This window comes from Betta splendens, chromosome 15, assembly GCF_900634795.4.
Source record: "Betta splendens chromosome 15, fBetSpl5.4, whole genome shotgun sequence".
NCBI classification, from domain to species: domain Eukaryota; kingdom Metazoa; phylum Chordata; class Actinopteri; order Anabantiformes; family Osphronemidae; genus Betta; species Betta splendens.
In genome coordinates, this window is record NC_040895.2 from 865,756 (window position 1) to 878,042 (window position 12,287).

Below are 12,287 nucleotides of genomic sequence, written 5' to 3' on the forward strand. Positions count from 1 at the left end.
CCGCACTAGGGAGTAAGCGGCTAAGAAAATGGATGGATGGATGAAGTAAATGCGACATTACCAATGAGACACGTCTTGCATCAGCCGAAAGACACGTCTTGCATCAGCCGAAATGCGGTGACTTCAGCAGCCTCCTCTTCAGCTCCAGGGTCAGATTCGGGATCGTAGACGTATGGTTCTACTACGCTACGAACCAGCTGGCTATTGTCGTGCAGTCCTGTAGTGGGTGGAGAATTGCGGTGGATTGCATTCTCAAAGATCCACGTGGATATTTTATTTGTTCTATTTATACTATGTATTACTGTATTGTATTGATTAGCACTAAAATTACTGGCAATTTTTTTCAACCAGCCAGAAATAAATGACCACAAGCAAAGTCCAAAAGCTTCCTCAGTCTGAGGGAAGTTCCATATTATCCTCCAGTTTGGCTCCACTTCACACTTGCAAAAAACTGGCTCGTTACATGAACAAAAGACACAAAAGTCAGTAGGTGTGATGAACCCTCCCCCAAGAAGGACACCAGACTGAAAGAGTTGACATGTCTCAACTTCTACACAACTTCACCTGAGCCATAAAAAACAAATATATTTGTAAACTGCTTAACAAGAAAATTCTTCATGGATCCATAACTTTAAAGGTTCCGCTCAAACAAGGCTTTGTTAACATAGTGCTGTATGAAGGAATTTAGTGTCTGTCCATACAGTAGGTCACCCTCAAAGGACCAACAGCCTAGTGGTTTAGGCACAGAAGCTCCCAGCTAGAGACTCCTGGTGTAAACTTGCCTCTGGTGTCTTTTGTGTACCACACAAATTCAAGTGACACAAAAAACAGAGATCTGTGCAGCCAGGCATCTGCGCCTCAAGAATGGACAGACACTGTGTCACAGCTCATGTCATTTAGCCACTGCAATTACTCATTTCCGTTTTTATTTTGTCACCACTTCCTGTTCCAGCATCAACATCAGCAGTTCTAGTTTTACTTCCGGTTTTAGTTAACTCACCTCTGTCCTGTTAGTAATTACTCACCTGTATTTAATCACCTCCTCTTGCCATAGTTCTCCGCCAGATTGTCCACGTTGTTCCTGACTAGCATTCCAGCATTCCTGTACTCTTGCCTATCGTTATTGATCTTGTCTTGTTACCGACTCTGCCTTTAGTCCAGCCTCCGACTATTCCAGTGCAGTAAGTTTGACCATCGCCTGTATTTTGACCTTGCCTCTGCCTACTCCTTGTCGGATCTTGTTTGCTGCCACAACGTGTATGACCTCTGCCTGCCTGACCTTGTTTATTAAACTTCTGATCTTAACCAAGTCGACGCTGTGCATTTGGGTCCTTCCTCCATCAACAAGAACAGAACAGATCAATCTGGCCAAACTTGGACCCAGCCGGCACCCTGTTTTGTCTGCTTAAGGTCAGTGATTTTGTTTTTTGATTTTGTTTTTGAACACGTAAATAATGAAAGCGAAGGCAATGGCGTTTTCCTGCCCGGGCTTGCTGGGGGACCTCCGCTGGTGCTTTACGGAACTCGCCAAGCAGTACGTGGAAGCATCCAGCCGAAGAGGTTAGCTCCGTACTGTAAAGACGGCGATCGCTATCCTTGAGGAGGAGTTCTGGTGGCGTGATTATCCCGGAGTACAGGCGCTTTTCGAGGGGCTCAAGTCAGTGCGGAGGGATCTGGTACGCGTGCTGCGTGCAACACCCGCCAGGGTCTCTCCAAGTGTTCCCGCTGCCGACTCATTGCCACAAGCTCCCGTTCCTGTCACCGATCAATCAGCTCCAGCTCCCGTTCCTGTCGCCGTTCAGTCTGGTCAAGCTCACGTTCCTGTCGCTGCTCAGTCGAGTCAAGCTCACGTTCCTGTCGTCGCTCAGGCAAGTCAAGCTCACGTTCCTGTTGCCGCTCAGTAAAGTCAAGCTCACGCTCCTGTTGCCGCTCAGTCAGATCCAGCTCATGTTCCAGACGCCGCTCAGGCAGATCCAGCTCCTGTTCCAGACGCCATCTCATCGGCCCAAGCCCGAGCCCACACTACCACCACCTGTCGACGTCTCCACCTCCATCGCAGGGATTACGGACAGTGTCTTTCAGGGAATACGTGCTCAATGTGCACCTCCAGTCCTGTTGTCCGACCCAGTAACCAAAGAAAACCTTTTTCGTGAAGCAACCGCTCTGAAAACCTGCATTGCGTGAGGCCCTGGGATTCACTGAGCCGCAGTCAGAGCCTGCATCAACTCCTGCGCCTCAGCCAGCATTGGTTCCTGCGTCACAGTCTGCATTGGTTCCTGCGTCTCAGCCTGCATTAGCTCCTACGTCACAGTCTGCATCGGTTCCTACGTCACAGTCTGCGCCTCCGTCTGCACCCAGTCCTGTCTTGGCCTCAGTACAGCCACGTCACGCTCAAGCTCTAGCTTAATGCCAGCCAGTGTGCACCTCATGCCAGTCAAGACAGGCTCCAGTCCCTGTCGACCTCCCTGAAGAGGGAGCTCCTGTCTTTGTCGGCCCCCATAAAGAGGTTGTTCCTGTTCTTGTCGACCCCAAAGAGGTCGCTCATGCTCATGTCGACCTCGAAGAGGTCGCTCATGCTCCTGTCGACCCCGAAGAGGTCGCTCATGCTCCTGTCGACCCCGAAGAGGTCGCTCATGCTCCTGTCGGCGTCCCTGAGGTCGCTCCTGCTCCAGTTCCTGTCGGCCCTCCTGAAGAGGTCGCTCCGGTTCCTGTCGGCCCTCCTGAAGAGGTGGCTCCGGTTCCTGTCGGCCCTCCTGAAGAGGTCGCTCCGGTTCCTGTCAGCCCTCCTGAAGAGGTCGCTCCTTCTCCAGTTCCTGTCGGCCCTCCTGAAGAGGTTGCTCCTGCTCCAGTTCCTGTCGGCCCTCCTGAAGAGGTTGCTCCTGCTCCAGTTCCTGTCGGCCCTCCTGAAGAGGCCGCTCCAGTCCCGGCAGCAGGTCCTGGGGTTCCAGACTGGTGTCCGCCGGCCTGGGGCTCTGAGCCCTCTGTTTATCTCTGTACAGATGTCGACTCTGAAGGGCGTGAGGGTGCTCAGGTGACCACAACTGGGCTCATCTCTGACGGTCCAGTATCGGGTGGACAGGAGGTGGCCGCTCCGCTCCTGGTCCCAGTGTCTGTTGCCCCTTTGCAGACGTCCCGACCACGTCTGCTTCAGATCCCAGTGGCCCGGATCCGGCTACGTCTGTCCCAGCTCCTGGTGGTCCGGCACTGACCACACCCGCAACAAATCCTGGTGCCCCAGCCACACCGGCCTCAATTCCTGATGGTCCAGCACCAACGGTGCCAAGGCTTCACGTCTGGGGTCTTCTCTGGTCCTGACGCCTGGCTTATGTCTTGTCCGCCTGATGGGTGGTCTTGCCCTGGGCGCATCCTGTGGCAGGGATGGCGCTGCCACCTGCGTCGTCGGCCACCTAGGCTGTCTGGTTCCGGAGGTGACTCCCTGTCCGGAGGTCGCCGTTTCCTGCCATGGCAATGGCGCGGCCTCTGCCGTTGCCGACTGCTGCACCTCCTCAGTCTCCTAGAGCGTCGCCCGTCTAGAGAGCACCAGCGCGTGCGTTGGGCCACTGGAGGCATCTTGTTCCGACGACGGCCTCCTAGGACTCCAGCCTTGTCCTCGGGCACAGACTGTGCTGTTTCGGCCCGGCGGCTGTGGGGCCGAGACTCTTCACGCCACCACCCTCCTTGAGGGAAAATCTGGACTCTGCATCCTCCTGTTATGGACTCACCCCTCATGGACTTGGTTCTGTTCCCTGCAACTCATTTCTTGCGTTTTGAGTCTCGTGTGTATTGTGTGTAAACCTTTACCATGTAAAAAGTGCAGGAACCTTTACCATTAGTAAAGTTAGGCATTATCATCTATTTACAATAGGCTTCACTTCACACCTGTAAAGAACTGGCTTATCAGTTGAACAAAGGACTGTGAGAAGGTGTGAAGAACACGTCCCCCATGAAGGACGTATAATGTAGAAGCTCCTTAAGAAACATTGCTGCTCTAAAAGAATGTACCCAACTTTCAGACTACCTGGTTTAGAAAATGATCAAATAACCTGGATGTTTATAAAATCTGTTAATAAAACTTAAGAAGAAAGAGTTAAGTTTATGGTTCAGGATTTAAAAGTTTCTAATATTAACCCACCAACTAACAAAAACGGGTTGTACAAAAACTGTGGGTGGGAAGTTGTGTGCTTTAACCACTGGGCTCTTTGAAGTGATGGATCTCTCATAAATCTTCTGTTTAAGTAGTTCACAAACGTATCTGGTTACATCCATCCATCCATTTTCCAAGCCGCTTATTCCCATATGCTGGGTCGCGGGGGTGCTGGAGCCTAACCCAGCTGGCTATGGGCGAGAGGCAGGGTACACCCTGGACGGGTCGCCAGTCCATCGCAGGGCAACACACAGACAGAAAACCATTCACACACACACTCACATCTACGAGCAATGGAGAGAAGATCTGGTTACATCAGATCAGGTAACAGCACGGCAGGACTCTGGTGCTTTGGAGAGAAGGGGGTGGTGTGAAACCAGTCCAACTAGTGCTGTGTATTGGTCGTTCTGCATGAAAAGAGGCTCTCTATTGTTATGTTCATTTATGCTTGATTATAAAATTCAAATCCCAATTTTTTTAATTTAAAACAGCTTCTGAAGCAGGCAGACTAACACACACTACATCTCAGTGAATATGGCCAAATATATAGAATGAAAATTTAAGAATTTAAAGAAGTTAAAGTCCAATTCAACCTAATACAGCCAGTAACTGACCTCCAGAAGGTAGTTTGGCAGCTGTGGCAGCGTGAGCTGCCTATGCTTTTCTATGATTAAAAAAAGTAAGTACAATATTCAGTTCCGACATGAAGTCAATTTTTCAAGTTTTCTCAACTTTTTAGTTGACTGTTTAGACAGACTATTGTCTGTCTGTCTGTTTGTCTGTCGGCCCTAGCAAACAGTGTAGAAATAACATTATCAGATCTATGTCCTGTTCTCAGAACTGTGCCTATACTTGGTATTTGACCAAGGTCAGATATACAGGTCAGATACTAAAGCTCCACCTTTTGGTTTTACCCTGGAATTGCGTCTTTGGTGCTAAAATGGCCTCATTAACATTTTTAACACTATCCCCAGACAGACCAAGGAGGGGGGCTGCTGACAGTCGGCTCATGAGGGTGTGATAAGTGTGTGATCAGCGTCAGAAAGGTGACTGACAGTCAAGTGAAATCAGCGAAAATGAACCGCTCCATCTGTAAATTAATTTCACCAAAGTTATAAAATTTTCTGAATCCTAACTTTAACTATAACACTACAAACACAAAAACGGTTGTTTTACCCATAAGCCTTAGCGACTCAGGGCAGGACTAACTGCTGTGAGCCAGTACAATATGTTAAAATTTACATTGCAATGATTGATGCATGATTGCTGTCTGAGACATGTTAATGCAATGACATTGTTATATAAATATTTATATTTTCCAGATAAAGTGAGTTGAGTGCTGGAACAAGTCTTCAAACAATATTCTGAAGAAGGATTTACAGCACTGTAGTCATGTATAAATCACTTCATACTTTTTATTGAAATCAAACTGCTTTTGTTGAATTTGTGCACAGTCAGCTTTGCAACTTCTTCTTTGCAGATCTCATCAGCTATACATTCAACTCATTGGCTAGTTTCAGTAATGTTTCAACTGATTAATTACAAATAGTTAACTAAAAAAAGTAATTTCTCGAGAAATTACGTGGGAGAGCTGATCTGCTGCCGCAACGATGATAAACGCTGATTAAGCTGCTGACGTCAAAAAGTTGACTACGTCCAAAAGTTGACTAAGGCAAAACGATGAAAACGATGAAAACGAGAAAGCGTTGACAAAGATTAAAACAATGACAAAAGATGGCGATTAAAAAGATGATGATTAAAAAGATGATCAAGGTCATACTATGACAATATTAAAGAGATGACAATGATTCAAAAGTTGACCAAGGTTAAAAGATGTCAAAGATTAAAAAGTTGAACAAGGTGCATTGTTGACAATCATAAATAAGCTGACTATCTTTTTGATTTGAAGAAAATATTTGTAAATAATTACTTAACTGTGTAATAGTTTAATAACTAGTAGAAATGTACCAGTCAGAAACAAAAATCTTGCCATTTAAGATAATAAATTACATTGGTGCTTTTATTTTGAAAGGATTTAGAGGTTGTGTGTGGGCGATTACTAAACTATAAAATAGTCATTAGATAGTCATAATTTATCATTCAATAGCAAGAATAGCCCTATTAAAGCAAAAGATTTAGATTAATCCCTTTCAGAATAAAAACACCCTAATAAGTGTGAGTGGTTATTTATTGAACTCTAAAGTAGTCTCATTAACGATTGGTAAGTATTCAGAACCAGAAACTTTCTAATCAATCTTACCATTAAAGGTAAAAAATTGTAATTGGTGCCCTATTTTGAAAGGATTTAGAGGAAATGTGTGGGGGTAATAGCATAACTGTCAATTAGTCTTTAAATAATCATAATTACCCATTCAAAGGCAAAAACAGTGCAGTTAAAGCTAATAATTGGCATTGGTGCTTCTATTTTGAAAGGATGTAGAGGAAGCATGTGTGGGTAATTACTAAACTGTTAATGTATCTTTAAATAGTCATAATTACCCATCTAAAAGCAGAAATATTGCTATTAAAGCTAATTATTTGGCTCAGTGCTTTTATTTTGAAAGGATTTAGAGGAAGTGTGTGCTTAATTACTACACAATCCAATAGTGTAGTTGAGTAATCAGTAATAAGCATGGAACTGCTGTCTACACTGAGCATCAGCAGTTTGACCTGTCAGTGAAATCTGCAGCTGCGCCGTCGCCATGGAGACGAAAGGCGGGAAAATCAGGCTCACTCTGCTCTGTAAAAGCAGAGTTTCACCCTGTATAAACAGGCTTGTTTCAGCTAAACCATGATAGTTATCACAAAAATTATTTCATTTTACGAGTCCCAAGGCTTCAATAAGCAAATGGTGTGAATTTTATGTTTAAGGACAAAAGCTTGTACCCACAGTGACAATTTCAAAATATGTCTCCTCTGTTTTTCTCCCCAGACGTCTGCCGAAAATTATCATTAGAGGCTATGGGAGAATTTCAGGATGTCTCTGCGCTTTGAGGTTGATAGCGACTAAAGTATAGGTCTGAGGGTATATCCAGACACATCATTAGAAATAAGTCGATTATGACTACGATTTAGTGAAGTACGTTGATAGAGTAAAAATTGTGGCTGTAGTGACAAGTTAAAGACAGAAGTTCTGTCTTAAAAAAGCGCACCTTCTCACTGTAGCTGTGACATCACGCACTCCCAAAAGTTGACTACGGCAAAACGATGAAAACGAGAAAACGTTGACAAGGATTAAAACGATGACAAAAGATGGCGATTAAAAAGATGATGATTAAAAAGATGACCAAGGTCATACTAAGACAAGATTAAAATATGACAATGACTCAAAAGTTGACCAAGGTAAAAAGATGTCAAAGATTAAAAAGTTGACCAGAGTGCTTTGTTGACAATCATAAAAGGGCTGACTAGCTTTTTGATTCGAAGAAAGTATTTGTAAATAATTACCTAACTGTGTAATAGTTTAATAAGTAGTAGAAATTTACCAGTCAGAAACTGTGGTGTTCAAATGTCACAGTCCATCTTAGCACCACCCACCAGAGAGGTTCAAGTGAGCAAACCAAGCACTCCCTCCAAGATACTCAGGCCTGCTATAATAAAAACCCCAGACACCTGTGGATCTGTTTTTTTTTAGACTGCAACAAACAGTGCAGGAGGAAGCAATCCAGCTCCAGGTTTGACCCAAAGACGCCACTGGTAATATGAAACTGACATGTAAAAGTATTGTAAAAATAAGGATAAGTTGAGAACTGTTAAGAGAAGCACTTTATATATAGTAATATGTTTGTTCCATTAGTTGAGCATTAAACAATTTAACTAAAATGTGTTTAAAGCTTAAAATATTAATTTTGTTATTAACTTTGGTTTGAAACTAAGCATATTGTGCTTATTTTTCTTTAAGGTTATCAACCTATTCAGCTATGCTATTCATCTAATCATCTTTTCAACCATCCACCTGTTCGGTACTTTGCTGATGATGGAAATAAACTATAAAGAACATGAATGAGTTGTTCCGAGCGTCCTTTGGAGTGAACCTGAACATTTCAAGTTGGGTTGAGCTGGATAAGATGCGATAACTTGACAGTTGATAACCAACGTGTGACAGTGGAACCCAAAGCTGATGAGGTCAGAGGACCACCTGTTGACGCTGGAAAGCTACTGAAGCATAAATAAAAAATAACACTCTCCAAACATGGCTGAAGAGGCTTTTGGGAAAACATTAAAACAACTAAAGCGGGAAAGAACCGTGGCTAAGAATACTTTTGCCAAACAAGCCAACCTTCTAAGCAGAAATGCCCGAAGTATGGCAGAAATTGAACTGCGGGAGGAGTTTAAGAAGCTCACTCTGGAAGCCAGGAATGTCAGTGAGGCGATTGATGATTACAGAGCCGGACTACTAGCAGAAATGGACATCACAGATGAAGTTGAGCTTGACAAGCAGCAAGAAGCTGAGCTGGAGAGAACCATGACTGACTGTGATTCAAGACTTGAAGGTGTAAGGAGAGTCGTCCAATCCAACCTCTGGTCAAGATATGGTCATGAAGAGATAAATGTTGCAATTGAGGAAGCTGAAAAAGCTTGTGATAGTATCAACGCAATTCCAGTCACTGCTGTGAATAAGGATGGATATGATGCACGACTGACTCTTGTGGAGAAACTGGTCCAAGATGCAATTTGCAGCCTAGCAGTTTGGGAACTGTGGATACCAGAGTCAGAAAAAGGTCATGTTGAAGGCAGAGTGAAGAAGTTAAAAGCTTTAAGCAACGCATTTCAAGCAAGAAGATCTGAGTTCATTACTGCTAAAGCAATAGTGGAAGAAAGCAGTCGTGCTTCTGAGGCAATTGCAGCAGCAAGTGTTGGGACGACACATGCCACACCTGCCTTGAAGATAAGGCCAACCAGTTTGCCAAGATTCCATGGTTGCAAGAGAAGCTTCCATTGTTGGAGACGAGACTGGGAGAAACTACAACATCAGGGAGACCCAACTGGCTCACCTGAAGTTAAAAAGCTGCAGGTGCTGGAAAGTGTGGATGAGAAGATTGGTCGAGAGCTCCGCCTGTCAAATTACAACACAGCAGACGATGTCCTGAGAGTTCTTGAAAATAGGTATGGAAATAAGTCAATTATCGCCCTAGAGATAATTGAGGACTTGGACAAGACTCCCGTCCTGAGAAGCAGTCAACCTAGGAAAATTATCGACTTAATCCAAAATGTAGAAAAAGCTCTTGTTGACCTCACAGAGCTCGGTAACGCAAGTGCCCTCAAGAACCCCCTTGTGACCAAGTCCATAGAGAGCAAGCTACCGGACAGTGTTAAGAAAGATTGGCTTGTATTTATGGTCAACCCTGCAAATGGAGTAACACCCGACAACCATTTTGACAGTCTGCTCAAGTTCCTTAAAACACAGGAGGAAATCTTTGAGAAGATGGAGCAGCTTGAGGTGCCGGAGAAGGCGGAAAGAAGACTTGAAAGGAAACACACTTTCACTCGTTCCACGAAGAGAGATGACGGATGTGTTGTCTGTGGGGATGGAAAACATGAAGTGAAACTATTCTTCTGCAAGCAGTTCAAAACACTCAAACCATCTGAGAAATTAAATGCTGTCAAAAAACTAGGAGCATGTAAAAAGTGCTTGGAATGCCATAAGGAGGATGTTGAGTGTCTAACCACTAACTACTTATGCAGAAACAAGGACTGCAGAAAAGGGAGCTCACCAGATCATCACTTCTTTCTCTGTCCAAAAGGAGAAATCAGAAGACGTGAAGCAGATAAAAGCATTAGAGAGAACAGGATGAAGAAAACGTTTACAGAAGAGAGAACAGCTTATATCTGAACTCTCACCTGAAATGGCAGAAAAGTTCAAAAGAGCCTTCTCAAATGTGGCTTCTGCAACAAACCAGATTGACAGTGGACAACGCAGCCTCATGGAAAGAAGACTTGAAAGCAGAAAATTACCAGTCATCCTGATGTTGTTGGAAATCACTGCCAATGCGGGCCAGAAAATTGGAACCTTGATAGACTTAGCATCTGACACTAATTACATCACTCATAAAGCTGCCAGGAGACTAAACCTGAAAAGTGAGAAGATCACACTAGTTGTCCATGGAGTTGGAGGGATGACCACAAAAGTAAAGACAAGAAGATACCTTTTAAGAGTCAGAGTCAAAACCCCCCAGGGAACACAGAAGGCTCATCAACTCATCTGTTACGGCCTTAACGAGATTGCCAAAGTAAATCAAGTTATTCAACCAGAGCAGCTGAGGAAGTTCTTCCCGGATACTGAACTGAAGGATCTGAGAAGACCAGAAACCATAGACCTTCTCATCAGTCACAGAGAAGGGAGACTGGCCCCTCAAAGACTGAAGATGGTAGGAGATCTTGTTCTCTGGGATAGTCCTCTGGGGAAAACTGTGGGTGGGGCTCACCCTGACCTCTTTGAAGGTGTTGATGTCACGGCTCACAATTGCAAAACACACTTTGCCCGCTCCATGAGAACAACTGCAGTGAAGTACATGGAAATCCCCAGTGCACCTAACAGTAGGACAGCAGTTGCTGCCAGAGAGTTCCTGGACTGGTGGAAATGGGAGAGTATTGGAGCAGCCTGTGAGCCCAAGTGTGGGGGATGTCTCTGTGGTAAATGTCCACCAGGAGGGAAGGAAATGTCACTAGTTGAGGAAAAGGAGCTTGAAGTTATAAGACAAGGCCTCACCTATGTCACATCAGATTCCCATAGCAGTGCTCCCCACTGGGACACAAAATACCCCTGGATTGCAGATCCATCTTGTCTTCCAAATAACAGGAAAGGAGTGGAAGCAACTTTCCTGAGAACAGAGAGACAACTTAACAGAGAACCTGAGTGGAAGGAAGCCTATACTGCCCAAGTCCACGAGATGGTGGAGAGGAGAGCTGCCATAAGACTGACAAATGAGGACCTAAACAGTTGGAAAGGACCTGTATGGTATGTGAGCCACTTGGTGGCGCCAAATCCTCATTCTGTGTCGACTCCAGTGCGCCTTGTGTGGAACAGCAGCCAAAAGTTTCAGGGGCTGAGCATGAATGACCTATTACTGAAGGGGCCTGAAGTTCTGAATCCCATACGGGCAGTTCTGCTGAGATTTAGAAAAGGAGTGTATGCAGCTCTAGGTGACATAAAAAAGATGTACAACTCAGTGTGGTTGGAGGACCGGGAGATGCATCTCCATCGGTTTCTCTGGAGAGACAACCAAGAAGAGGACATTATGGCGTACGCTATAACCAGAGTGAATATTGGTGATCGACCAGCAGGGTGTATTGCACAACTGGCAATGCGGGAGACTGCAAAGTTACCAACGTTCATCCACCTAAAGGAGGAACGACGAGTTATAGAGGAGGACAGTTACGTCGATGATATCCTAACATCCAGCAATGATCTAAAAAGTTTAGACAAGACGACAAAAGGAGTGGAAGAAATCCTGAATGCGGGAGGGTTTTTCCTCAAGCAATGGATTCGATCAGGGCAAAGTGGGAGGCAGACACAAGCACAATTGGGAAAAGAGAAAGTCTTCATACTACCGAATCAGAGGAGAGAGGAGGACAACAAGGCTCTTGGTGTCGGCTACCTGGTGGAAGAGGACAAGCTCCATGTAATGACAGCCATTAATTTTTCAAGGAAGACAAAGAAAATGAGACTTGGTCAGAATTTTCTTGAAGACGAGGTAAAAACGAAAACTCCTAATCCCTTGACCAGAAGAGAATTACTAAGCCAAGTGGCAAGCCTGTATGACCCAATGGGATTCGTCACACCAACTAAACAAAAAGGAGCCATCCTGGTAAGGAAAGCCTTCCAAGAAGGTGGAGGTGGGGGCAGGACCAAAGACACTTGGGACAAAACACTGTCTGACAGCCTCAGAGAGGAAGCGATCAAGCTGTTTGAGGAGTATGCGCGCCTTGGTCACATTACCTTTCATAGAAGCCTCACACCAGTTGGTTGGATTGGTAAACCGTGGGGAATAACATTCTCGGATGGAAGTGACAAAAGCTACGGTGCTGTGGTGTACTTCCGTTGGGAAACACACCAAGGTGTCCAAGTTAGATTCGTTGAGTCAAAGGCAAAGCTCACTCCACTTGATCAAAAAGGAGACCCAGTTAAGGCAGAAATGTGTGG

The 12,287-nt window shown here is 44.9% G+C and overlaps 2 protein-coding genes across 2 annotated transcripts in view; both read right to left on the bottom strand.

The window, feature by feature from the left end:
* Positions 1–12,287, bottom strand: part of LOC129603092 (uncharacterized) — a 64,851-nt gene that overhangs the window by 5,105 nt on the left and 47,459 nt on the right. The gene's annotated exons all lie outside the window — the stretch shown is intronic.
* The window catches only part of LOC114870649 (coiled-coil domain-containing protein 85A-like), a 115,435-nt gene that overhangs the window by 1,004 nt on the left and 102,144 nt on the right, over positions 1–12,287 (bottom strand). The gene's annotated exons all lie outside the window — the stretch shown is intronic.